At 37.6% G+C, this 13,806-nt stretch overlaps 1 protein-coding gene, 1 non-coding gene and 1 pseudogene across 3 annotated transcripts in view; all 3 read left to right on the top strand.

The window, feature by feature from the left end:
* Positions 1 to 13,806, top strand: part of ADGRL2 (adhesion G protein-coupled receptor L2) — a 416,407-nt gene that overhangs the window by 125,686 nt on the left and 276,915 nt on the right. The window lies entirely within an intron of this gene.
* On the top strand, positions 6,990 to 7,130 carry LOC116564167. The gene has a single exon (XR_004274759.1). It is a non-coding gene; the product is annotated as a U4 spliceosomal RNA (small nuclear RNA).
* LOC116563781 lies at positions 11,001 to 11,468 on the top strand (annotated as a pseudogene).

Here is a 13,806-nt window from a genome sequence, read left to right as displayed (position 1 = left end):
AAAAGAGAGAACAGGCGAGAAGAGGCTAAGGAACAAACTTTAAGATCACATACACCAAGAACGCGAAGAGGAACGCGACAGAAGTTACAGTCACACAGGTATAAAGAAAACCGAGAATGTCCCAAGACAGGAAGAAAGGGTGGAGAGTTTCTGGAAGCAAGGCCTCATCAAGCAACAAGGAGGAGACAGAGACAAGGAAGATGAAATATGAGAACATCAGATGTCACAATGACTTAGTCATGGATGACTTTCAAGAGACGGATTTCATGAAGAGATTTCTCTTCATAGGAAAAGAAGTCATAAGCTGGGTAATAAGGACTTACCAAATGGCTGTAGCGTATGTTAATATTGAAACAAAAGCAAAGCATTAAGCTTTCTAGGAGTTTAGCCCTAAACTGGAGGAAGAGAAGATAAGAAATAGGGACTACCTATTTCTTATCAAAGGATAAGGAAAGTGGTACCAATTTAACTTGGTCTGCTGACCATTTTACCCAATCGGAGGCCTGTTGTAATCCTGCTTTCTCTCAAACTGTTACTGCCCATCCTCAAGTGAAGGTGGGTGGCAGTTAATGGGGAAAGACTTGATGACTAAGGTTAATTATCTGAAAAAAAAAATACAGTGTACAATTATCTGGGAAAAAAGAAGGATGACTAAGGCCATAAATCACAATCAGGCTCTTCCTACAATTCATGCTTAGGAATTAAAGGAATTTTCCCCTAAGAAAGTCATCTCCACTCCACCCACTGTTCATGGCCTATTTTATCGTTTTGAACACAGTCTATCCTCATAGGAGAATGAATGTACATACTTTTTTGTTTTTTATAACCTGCCCATAGGAAAACTCCTTGATGATAATCCTTTCATGTAAAGTGTGTTCCTTGGCGCCTGGTGATTTTTAAAGGCTATGCAATTCTCACAACAGCTTTGCTATCCATGTGGCAAATTCAGTGGTCAGTCTCCCTACCTTGTTATGCTTAGTTTAAAAACTATGGTAATCTGGAAAACGTAAATGAATGTATATCTTTCCTTGGCTTTCGCTTGAGTGTATATCATTGTTGTTGTTGCATCCACATGTTGGATGCTCAGTGCTTGGGTCTACCCAAAGCAATTTGATAACAAATAGCACCATATTACCTGTGAGTGGAATATTATTTTTGCCCTATTCAGATACTTTTTTATTAGCCACCCACAAATCCTCATCAACTACACACAGATACCTGTTTAAGTGTATGCAGCTGAGGTATGGCATATAGCTTGCTGGAAGAGAATATTATTATGTTTTTACCTAATAGGTAATCTCTGTGTTATCCAAGAGTTATGTATGGGAAATATGAATTATCCATGTGTCATATTCACAGAGCATTCAGTTGCACTTAGTTTGTGTTCTTCTTTTCAAAATGTAAGTAGCTATTTTAAATGCCTACGCTTGTTCTCTATTTCTTTTTAGTTATAAGAATATCTCTGCCATTTATATAATTTTTGCCAACTTCTTATTTTTGTGTATATGTTTTTGTACCTACACACACACACACACACACACACACACACACACACACTCTGAAGCACTCAGGGAGGCACCTTCATAAACTTGCCCTACATGGTTGTTGGTTTATCCGTCAAAGAAATCATTACCAAGAGAATGCCTTGCTTTATATGCTTACTAAATTTTTTAAAAATGCTTTTCATTATATTTATGCAAACATAACTTGGCTAGCTCATAATTTACCAAATGCAAGCATTTGTCAGGGTTATTTCCAATCACTCAGAAAAATGTGGCTTTTTGTATTTTGATTATTTAAAGCAATATTATTTCCATTATGCATATCTGCCACCAGAACAGCATGACTGTCTTGACTGAGGAAGTGCGAATGCTCTTAATTTTCATACATGCATCTCCAGAAGTACTTTTTATTGTTTAGCCAATGCACAGATAGTGATGTAGGCATAAATGTTTTTGCACACATTTATTTTCCTTGGCACTTCAGAAAAGAAGAGTAATGCAAAGGTTAATAACATATACTATTGTTTGCATTAAAATTTACATATATATACTAAATTGTAAGCTGAGGAAATGTGTAATATTTTGAAGTATAAAAATTAGGATAAACTCCTTTTACAGAAATCTGTTATGTGATCACCTTTTATTTATATACTTCAGCTAAATACTTTCCTTTCATTCTTTTTTTCTTTGGGCTTGTATAAGCTTTCTACCAAACTCTAAAGTTCTTAGGGATCAAATAGTGCCATTCAAACTTGCTTACCTTGCCTTGAAACAAATCAACTTACATGCTCATTAGACGGGTCCATTATTTTCCAAGGGGACAGGAAAGGAAAACAGACAAAGTATTAGAGACCACTCTTCTGAACATGGTCTCACATATAACTATAGAATAAAATATTTTTTTCTGAGTTACTATATTTAATTGAATCTAAGATGCTATCAATGGTAAGATGTAACTTATTTGATATTCTAAAAAGAAAAACTAAAACTCTGCCAATGAAACTATGATACACTATTGGTTGAACAAGTTATCCTAATTTCAGAGAAGTCATTAGAGCGCTGCAAAAGTAATTGTGGTATTTGCCATTAAAAGTACTGCAAAAGCAGCAATTACTTTTGCACCAGCCTCATGACAGACAAGATCCATTTTACAAATTGCTTCTGCTGTTTTCCATGTATACAGTTATCAAGAAGATATTTTCTCTTTTAAGAGATATGACTTTGGCTTGAAGGAAGTAGAATAGTAGTATAAAAAGTTTAAAAAAAAACCTACCTTAATGTTTGGAGGATTTTTTTCTTTTTAATTTAAACTTTATTCTTGTTTCTGTGAGTCTTTTTGTTTCTTTGTTTTTGAGATGGAGTCTCACTCTGTCACCCAGGCTAGAGTGCAGTGGCATGATCTCGGCTCACTGCAACCTCCGCCTCCGTGTTTAAGCTATTCTCCTGCCTCGGCCTCCTAAGTAACTAGGTTTACAGGCATCCAACACCATGCCCAGCTAATTTTTGTATTTTTAGTAAAGATGGGATTTCACCATGTTGGTAACGCTGGTGTCAAACTCTTGACATCATGATCCGCCTGCTTCGGCCTCCAAAAGTGCTAGGATTACAGGCACGAGCCACTGCGCCCAGTCTATTTCTGTGAGTCTTTAGGCTATGGGTTGATCTAGCTGGCACTTGATTCCCCTACTCACTGTCTCCACAGCTCCCAGTTTCTCCGCCCATCAGTCTCTCTTCTCCACACCATTAAGAGGCATTTGAAATTTTGAGGTGAGTACTAAATATGCCTGAAAGTATCATTATAAAGAAATATTCACAAATGGTCAATCAAGCTTTAAAAAATTTTTCAAAACATGTTAAAAACTATCGTATCCCAAACAACTTGTTGTAATAGGTATACATTGATAATGAAAGAAGTAAAGCCAATTGTTTGGCTATCAGAGAAGGGACTTACAGAGAAATAACTGGTTCCCCGACCCCCTCACCACCTCAACTTGATTTAATTAGTTGATTAATCATGGCTGATTAACTAGTCACCTGTGGCCTGTCTCCTTATCTGTTTTGGAGATAGGCATTATGAGGAAACAAAACTAGGAGGAAATATTAAATTGCAATTTAATTGATTCATCATGTATTGCATATCAAGATATTTTCTAACGTGTCAGATTCTTCTGGCATTATATACAATATTCACTTGCTCATCACTCATCCATCTGTTAAATAAACCCATATGAAGTACCTCACGAGTCTCAGGTACTCTGGATAGAAAGATAAACAGTGCTGCTTTCTGTAGCAGTGGTTCTCAAACTTTTTGTTACCTAAGAACTCATCTCTACTCTCAAAAATTATCGAGGATTCCAAAAAGTTTTGTCAGGTGTGATGGCTCATGCCTGTAATCCCAGCACTTTGGGAGGCAGGCCGATCACTTGAGTCCAGGAGCTGGAGACCAACCTGGCCAACGTGGCGAAACTTCATCTCTACTAAAAATACAAAAAATTAGCCAGGTATGGTGGTGCACGCCTGTAGTCCCAGCTACTCAGGAGGCTGAGGCATGAGAATCACTTTAACCTGGGAGGCAGAGGTTGTAGTAAGTTGAGATCATGCCACTGCACTCTAGCCTGGGTGACAGAGTGAGACTCTGCTCAAAAAAAAAGAAAAAAGAACTTTTATTTTTGTGAATTTCATCTCTCACCACCACATTAGAAATTAAAATGAGAAATTTTAAAATATTTAATTGTTAATTCAATATTTATGAAGAAAATTAGCCTTGTACAGATATTAGACACAGAAAAGGAAGCTTTTTTTTTTTTTTTGAGACAGACTCTTGCACTGTCACCAGGCACCAGGCTGGAGTGCAGTGGTGCAATCTAGGCTCACTGCAACCTCTGCCTCCCGGGTTCAAGCAATTCTCCTGCCTCAGCCTCCCGAGTAGCTGGGACTACAGGCACATGCCACCACGCCCAGCTAATTTTTTGTATTTTTTAGTAGAGATGGAGTTTCACTATGTTGGCCAGGATGGTCTCAATCTCTTGATCTCATTATCCACCTGCCTCGGCTTCCCAAAGTGTTGGGATTACAGGCATGAGCCACCGCGCCTGGCCAGGAAGCATATTTTAATAGCCTTTTCAGATAAGTGTGCTATTCTTTTTTGATACTGAACAAAGCTTTGACAAATAGTTTACTAAAGATTAGTTGCATGGTTGAATTTGAAACCATATCAATGAACATTTAAAAATCTGCTGCATTAAAATCCATTAGTTAATCTTACATTTTGAATAGATCTTTAACCCATAAACTACATGCATGATTTTGTAACATCATTCATTGGTCACTTAGAAAGTATTGTTTCACTGAGTTATGCAGGTTTCCCAAAATGTCAGCATATTTCATAAAACATTTTAAAAGGAATCACCACTGTTAATATCACCACCAAACTCATCAGTAAAGTCTTTACATATTAGGAAGCTGTCAAGTTCACAGTGACAGATACTAATTGTTCTTCAGGTTACAATTCTTGTCTACATGTTTGAATTTTATCATTGGCAATAAGTACTATTGATTGTTTTTCTTGAAGTGACTTGGCTTGCTTTCATTCATTGTTTAAAAAATATCTGCACAACACCTAAGTCTCAATAACCATAGTTTGTCTGTCAGTTGCTTTTTAAAGTAAAAATGGTATTTCATGAAAAGAGTAGCTATTTCAGGTTACACCTCAAACATTTATCTCACAAATGCTTTTCCTCAAGACAATTAGATCTCAGTAGTCAGTGAAAGTGCTTTTTGCATGCATCCATTTTGTCATATAGAATATTAAAGATGTATATTCAGATATTTAGATTTCATAAAATTAACAATGATTTCATTGTTTTTAAAAAGATATCCTTAACTGAAATTGGTATTTTTTTTGTTTGTTGTTCGTTTTGTGTTGTTTTTGTTTTTGTTTTATTGCAAGTGTGAGGTGGTTAAGAATATGGCTATAGTGTTATATATGGTTTGGTGCCACAGTTTTAATTTATGCTAAGGTGTTAGCAGTTTTATACACCAATGCTTTCTGTCATCAGTGCAAATCTCAACAGAGTGAAAAAGGCAAGTAATGTCTTAGTATTATTTTGAAAATAGATTTGACATTGTAAATCCCCCTGAAAGGGTCCAGGGACCCCAGAGGATCTGCTAACTTCACTTTGAGAACCTACTCTAGAGATTGAAAGGTTAAGGGAGAAGACAGATTAATGAACATGCTTTTTCAGTGGTTTGTAATAAGTACAGTGATAGAGGAAAGCACAAAATCTTTTCAGAGCACTTTTTAAAGGAGAATATATCTGAGTGTGATCCTGAAGAACACTGAAGTGTCAGCCAAGTAATGAAGGAAGTTTTTGGCTAATCTAATCCTGTGCCCGGAATATGATTTCTGTTTTCATTTTACCAATGCTTTCTAAAGCCTAAAAACATCTCAACCATATGGTTTTTATACAGCAATTGGATTTAAAAAAAATGTATGCCTGGTCAAGTAAGGCAATTAATAAACAATTACCATTCAAGGTTGAGTTACTATGGGAATTTGGAAGGAAGGCAGACCTGGAGAGTTGCATGAGATTCCATGTTGTATTGCATAGACATTTTTATGTGGTAAGCCAGATGTCATCTATTTCAAATACTTCTGGGCTCTGTGTCCCAATAGAAATAAATTCAAATCAGTCTTCATCAATGTGACCTTGTAAGATGTCACTGAACTATTTTAACTAACACTGAAAAAAGATGAAATGACTGACATGGATTCAATCCCTCACATATGACTTGGTGGCCTTACAAATATGATTACATTTAATTATCAAACAATTTAATAGGTATTATATACTCCCATATTTAAGACCAAGAGACTGAGGTTCAGAGACATTAAGTAATATGCTAAAGGTTACAAAAGCGCATACTGTGCAGAACTGGCTTCTAAGCCAGCTGTGTTCAACTGGGAAGTCCCTGTTCTTTCTCAAACTGGGATATATATAACTGGGAACAGGCAGAGATATTTCAGGAGTAAGATAAGCCCCATAAAACACACTGCCCATCCTGCTGGAGCACCAATTTGCCTGGACAGTTGATTTTTTATTTTATTTTATTTTTTTTTGAGACAGTCTCACTCTGCCACGCAGACTGGAGTGCAGTAGCATCTCAGCTCAGAGGCAGCCTCTGCCTCCCAGGTTCAAGTGATTCTCATGCCTCAGCCTCCTGAGTAGCTGAAATACAGGCACGCACCACCATGCCCATCTAATTTTTTGTATTTTTAGTAGACATGGAGTTTCACCATGTTGGCCAAGCTGGTCTCAAACGCCCGACCTCAGGTGATCTGCATGCCTTGGCCTCCCAAAGTGCTGGGCTTACAGGCGCGAGCCACTGTACCTGGCCCGATAGTAGATTCTTAAAATATTTTCTAAATTAAAAAAACCCAGATATATAATGAAATAGAATTAAAATCATTTGAAGATGGAGACTTTCAGCCTTATGCAGCGGCAGTATCGTAGCCAATGAGGTTTATCCGAGGCGCAATTATTGCTAATTGAAAACTTTTCTCAATACCCCGCCTTGACGATTTGCAATACAGTCAGCACTGGCAATTTTTGACAGTCTCTATGGAGACTGATTTTAAAAAAAAATAGAAGATGGAGACTTCCAAGGCATTCCTTCTTGAGAGGGAAGGACCTAGGATCTTCCTACGGCATCTAAGAGTTGGAGTTCATAGTCCTCTGCATTGAGGGGACTTTTGAGATACACCCTGAGACATTCATTTTTTTATGTCAAACAAACCAATGTGTTTTGCCCAGTAACTAGAACAAATGCTGTTCAGTTAGTGTGCAAAGAAGTCTAAAAGTGCTCCCAATTCCTGCTTGTTGTGGGTATAACACATATTTCTAAGCTTGATTCACAGATGTGACATCAGCATATACCAGAAGAGGTAAGGCTAGAAGGGAAGAAATGATTAACTCTAATACTTACAAAGAGCCACTAATGGCCAATGATAGTGATGACGATGAGAATGAGTGTGATGAAAATGATATTTTTTGAGTATCTACCATGTGCCGAGCACTATGCATAAATTCATCATCTTAAGTTAACTGCACAACGATCTTATAAGTTGATCTTACTGTCCCCTTTTGTGTATGTACCCAGACGTAATACTATGCATTTGTGTTATCTCAACAAGTCTAAGCTATTATTATCCATATGCTGCTGACGAAAAATTGGTCTCAGAGTGGATAAGCAATCACTCAAGTTTATACAGTAACTAAATGATGAAAATATGTAAATACCCTGATGGGTTTGTCTCAAAAGCCCTAGATCATTCCATGCCATGCTGCCTTGATATAAGGTAGAGATACTGTATTAGTCTGTTCTCACACTGCTAATAAATAAATACCCGAGACTGGGTAATTTATAAAGGAAAATAAGTTTAATGGCATCACAGTTCCACATGGCTGGGGAGGCCTCACAATCATGGCAGAAGGTGAAGCAAGAGCAAAAGCATGTCTTACATGGCAGCAGGCAAGAGAGCAGTCTTTGTAATACCCTCAGATCTTGCTAGACTTATTCACTATCACAAAAATAGCATGGAAAAATCCTCCTCCCATAATTCCATTACCTCCCATTAGGTCCCTCCCATGACACATCGGGATTATGGGAGCTTCAGTTCAAGATGAGATTTGAGTGGGAAACAGCCAAACCATATCAGATACCTATATCATTTGTCATTTAAATTTGGATACTTTTGAAAGTAAAAGTGGATACTATTGTTGATTGTATCAGAGCAAGAGAAATAAATTAAGATTGCCTCAGAAAATAAGGAATAAATAGTTACCTCACTATAGGCAAAGATAAAGGCTGAGTGGTATCAAACTTCTTAAAAATATATGCATCAAGATATTTCTTTAAAATATTGACTAATCATTTCACCTCAAGCAACTTTTTACAGTATGGAGTAGGGCAGGGAGAAGGCACACATATGTGCTTAATACGAAGAAATAATTTTTACCTAGCAATTTATAGAGTAAAAACATGCATCATTTTTGATACATTTTTATACACAATATAACAGAAGTCAGTCACAAAACTCTAAAGGGGATAAAGAAGATTTAGAAAACTCAAATTCAGTATTAGAAGTTAATGAATGTGGCACTTACTGTGTGCTGAAATATTATAACTTACTGATGGAGGGGAGAAAATTCTGAGAAGTGTGCTACATACTTGAATATTTCCTATTTCAGAAATAATCCTGTAACAATAACTGAGACAGTTTTATATAATTGTGGCAGGTAGTCACTCCACCCTGATTCAAGTACAGGTTTGGGCATGTTTTTTTTTTCTTTTGTAGTTGCTTCTACTCAATGTATCATAGGTGTAAGTCCTTAATTTTTTTCCAGTAAAAGAAGAATAGCTTATAATTTCTTTTGTTTCTTTTTCTTTGATGCAAGAGTTCTCTCCTCCCAATTTTTAACCTGCTTTGTTCAGACATTTTTTTCTGCTCTAGTTTTTTCTTTTTTACTCCTCAGATTTACATAAAGTTAAGTGACTTAAGCTATTTGTGACATTATTTTTGGATTTTACTGCTTCTTGCTTTGGCTGCTCCTGATCATTTCCAGATTTATTTTCTAGAGGAAGCCAATTTAGTAAAATCTTTTTTTTTTTTTTAAATAAGTACTGTAAGCTTTCAACCAAACAGGCCACTCAAATGTACAGAAGAAAAAGCCATATTTATTCACAAACAGATGGGTTTTGCTTTTTCCTTTTTTTAATTCTAAAGAGACAGATATATATGCTTGAGTACTACAATATGTATAGCTTTGAACAAACATTTTATGCAGACATTAGGTCTAAACACAAGGAAAAGCAACAACTCAAATAGTATAATTTACGGAGATTTTTCTGTAGTGTGTATGTGCATCTTGTAAATTCTTGTGCTTAAAGTTGCCTTTCAACCTTTTAAAATCATCCTTATCAATCTTTTCAGTTGGCTGGACATAAGAAAAGGAGGCTTTTCTCATGAATGAATATGAGAGTTATTATGTTAAGCATGGAGTAAGAGTGTGCTGAGCACTTAATGCAACATGACATGCCTGGTACTCCCCACAAGCTTACCTTCAAAAGGATGAGACAGAGACAAATATAGCTCTGTGTACATGTCAAATGGCCAAGTGCTGAGGGGGAAATATCTCTTATCCCCCTGCTTTTTTTCCCATTGTCTCTCCATGAGACCAAGGTCACAGAACCTAATGAGGAACAGAAGTCAAAGGAAGTAAAGTTCTTAGGTCTCCTGTACAGTACCTGGATTATAATTAATAGCTGAGGTTTTGAGGCCAACCAGATCAAGAAAGGCAAGATGTTCTGTTCCCACAGGTGCCCGTAAGCTTGGCAATGCTAAAGTTAGGGATGGTTTGCCTCTTCAGAGCCCTGCAGCATCATAATTGCTCAAGGTCCTGAAAGATATGATATCATTTCATATGAAAATGTGGCAAGGGCAGAGAGAAGAAAGACTCAAGTGATAGAAAGCGAAGAAAGAAAAGCATGTTACTATTATATTTTTATACTAATGACCTTCACTTGGTCTCTAACACAGTCTGTCAGATCTTAAAAGTTTATTTCTAGCCTTAAAGAAAGTAGCTTGAACAGTTTATATTTCTGGATATGGCAGGCAGCGTGGTAAAGGAAAAAGCAAGGTCCCTGGAGGCAGAGAGGTGTGTGCTTGATCAGTTCTGCTACAGACTTTGCGTGACCTTAAGCAACTTCCTTAGATAACTCAAGCTCTGTTTTGTTACCTGTAAAATGGTTACAATAATACTTACTCCCCAGTGTTATTCTGAGTACTAAATGAGTTCCTATACCCAAAGCATCTAGTCCAAGGCCTGCATGACTTTGTGTTCATTCATTGGGTATTGCTATTGTCATTAAAAATATAATTTTATTCCCAGAAATTACATTTTATTACTGTCATAACCTTATAGACCAACAACAAACTGAGTAATCTCTTCCGTCTCTTCCCTGTGTGGCCGGCACTTTTGGAGAAAAATTTCTTAGAGGGAAATGAAAGCAGTACAACCAGCTGTGATTTGTCAGGGTCATATAAAACAGCTATACACCACCACCAACAACAACAAAATCAGTACCTAAGAACTAGATAAAGGCAGGTTTGAAACCACCAAAAGCAGCATAAAAGGGTAAAGCCACAAAAATCAATATATATTCTAAAAAGTATGTATAGAAGGTAAATTACATTTGGTGTGTGTGTGTTTTGTGGTAATAAGGAGGATTAAGATAATATTTAAAGTGGTTAAGAAATCTGGTCTGGGCTCACTACACAGCATTTGATCTTCAGAAAAATAAAGTGCTATTTAGTTTTTGGTCCTCAGTCTTCTCATCAAAAAATGGGAATAATAACACACCTACTTCATAGGATTGTCATGAGGTTTATATGGGATACTACATGCAAAGCAATCACTAAAATCCTGAGTTAGCAGATACTACTTAGCCCGGGGCCTGATGGCTAGGCTGATTTTCTTCTTTCCAATCAGAGGCCTCTGCCACAAACATGCTCCGCCACATCTTTGGTCAGGCTAAGAAGCATCCGAGCTTGTTCCCCGTCTCTGTATTTATTGGAGCTGGAGGTAGGAGAGCAGCCCTGTATCTCTTGCGTCTGGCATTGTTCAATCCAGATGTTTGTTGAGACAAAAAGAATAACCCAGAACCCTGGAACAAACTGGGTCCCAATGATCAATACAAGTTCTACTCAGTGAATGTGGATTACAGCAAACTGAAGAAAGAACGTCCAGATTACTACATGAAAATGTGAAGCTGCTTTAAAATGAAGGTCTTCCAGAAGCCATCCGCACAATTTTCCACTGAACCAGGAAATATTTCTTCTCTAAATGCATGAAATCATGTTGATGTAATCTGTTGGTGATTACTCTGATTAATAAATAACTGAAACTAAAAAAAAAAAATCCTGAGTTAAGGATGAAATCTTATTAGCATACATGTGCTTTTTGCCTCTATTTCACATCCGTTGGTCATGTTGTCTCCATTTTCTCTTCTGGCTGTTTCTCTAAATTATCAGGACTTCCCAAGGCAAAGTCTTGGGAATGTCTGCATCTGGAACATTTGAATGCATATGAGTGCTCCCTGAGAATGAAGCATTCTAGAGTGTAAAAGTCATGAGCCAGTTATATATGATTCTCTGCATAAGTCCACAGGAACCCAGTCTGGGCTTCTCTCCTTTGGAAAGAGGCACAGCATGGCTCCCAAAAGGCCAACTACAAGTCAGAGGCCATGCATCATGTTTTGACTTTTTACCATCAAAATTCATCTATCAGTGAGACACAGCTCATATGACTAATCTTGTTTGATTTGGCAATGAAGTGAAATGTCAATAGGCTTCCTATTTTGACTGAAATTATTAAATATACCAAAGGGAATACCACATGTGTGTTAGTCATCCCAGAATAAAGATGAGCATACATCCCTGAAAACTTCAACTCTACTAATGGGATAATGGATCACCAGAATATTTTATATTTCAAATGCATACTTTGTTCACATTCTTGCTTCACTTGGAGATTTGTGTCACTGTTGCCAAAGTCTTGGGTTTCCTTTACCCCACGCCTGGATTCTCCATTGACACTAATGGGAATTTCACCTTCCAGCACAAGACAATATATGGAACTAAAATGACAATAGCAGAAGGAAAATAATACATTTTGTACAGTGTGCTACAGAATATTTTTCTTGACTGTTTCTGTTATAGTCATTGACTATTGCTAAGAAAGATCCATTTGGAAACCCAAAAACATACTGTCTCTAGAGGCTAGTCTCTTGAAAACATACTTTTACTCTTACATGTCATCACAAATTACATAAAAGAATAATTATGGATCAATCTACATAACTTTAATTTTGTGGCTGGTTATTTATAAAAGCATATCCCTCTGGCACTGCCATTAGTCTACAAGGTATGTGTGTTTCTTTCTTTTCTTCCTTTTTGTTATTTGCATTGAGTTGGAGTCTCTCTCTGTCACCAGCAGTGGCATGATATCGGCTCATTGCAATCTCTGCCTCCCGGTTCAAGCGATTCTCCTGCCTTAGCCTCCCAAGTAGCTGGGACTACAAGCACACACCACCACGCCCAGCTAATTTTTGTATTTTTAGTAGAGATTGGGGGTTTCACCATGTTGGCCAGGATGGTCTGGATCTCTTCACCTCATGATCTGCCTGCCTCTGCCTCTCAAAGTGCTGGGATTACAGGTGTGAGCTTCCATGCCTGGCTGTGTGTTTCTTTTTTCAGTCTGAAAGAATAGCATTTTGGGAGAAAAGAGTGTCCATATTTTCTTAAGGAAACATAATGCAAAATCTGCCACTTACTGAAATTTAAAGCATGACGAATTTTTTGTAGTTCATGTTCACATATTAGAAATAACATGTAGGACTATGAGCCGTTAGAATGTAATATTAAGGCCAGACGCAGTGGCTCACTCCTGTAATCCCAGTACTTCGGGAGGCCGAGGTGGGCGGATCACGAGGTCAGGAGTTCGAGACCAGCCTGCCCAAGACGTTGAATCCCCGTCTCTACTAAAAATACAAAAAAAATTAGTTGGGTATAGTGGTGCATGCCTGTAGTCCCAGCCACTCGGGAGGCTGAGGCAGAAAAATTGCCTGAATCCAGGAGACAGAGGTTGCAGTGAGCCAAGATTATGCCATTGCACTCCAGCCTGGGTGACAGAGTGAGACTCTGTCTCAAAAAAAGGAAAAAAAAAAATTAGCTGGGCATGGTGGCATGCACCTGTTGTCCCAGCTACTCGGGAGGCTGAGGCAGAAGAATCTCTTGAACCCAGGAGGTGGAGGTTGTAGTCAGCTGAGATCGTGCCACTGCACTCCAGCCTGGATGACAGACAGAGCAAGACTCCGTCTAAAAAAAAAAAAGAATGTAGCATTTAAAAAAATCCTCTGTGAAAAAAGAACAAATACGAAGCCCCTCTATATGAGTGACCAAATGTCGAAAATGTAGTAAAGTGGTTTGCGGACTGTATCCTTTTCATTATCTACGAAAGTATGAATTGTAATGGAATTTACATAAAAATCCTGCTGGAGAGTGGGGACTTTACTGCATAGTCCGCTTTGCCTCCTAATCCAATCTTCCCCAATGCGGTTGGCATGGCAGTTGCCAAACTCAAACCGCAGGATCTCTTTTGTAAAGAAAAGTATGAATTTGAGCTATAAAATCAGCAGAATATTTTTCTATTACTCTGGATGCTTCCTCTTGCTGAGTTTACGT

The sequence above is a fragment of the Sapajus apella genome, unplaced genomic scaffold (genome assembly GCF_009761245.1).
Source record: "Sapajus apella isolate SASKATOON/1434 unplaced genomic scaffold, GSC_monkey_1.0 scaffold36, whole genome shotgun sequence".
Lineage (NCBI taxonomy): Eukaryota > Metazoa > Chordata > Mammalia > Primates > Cebidae > Sapajus > Sapajus apella.
The sequence above is the reverse complement of the archived record's forward strand: the minus strand, read 5'-3'. Positions and strand labels throughout refer to the sequence as shown.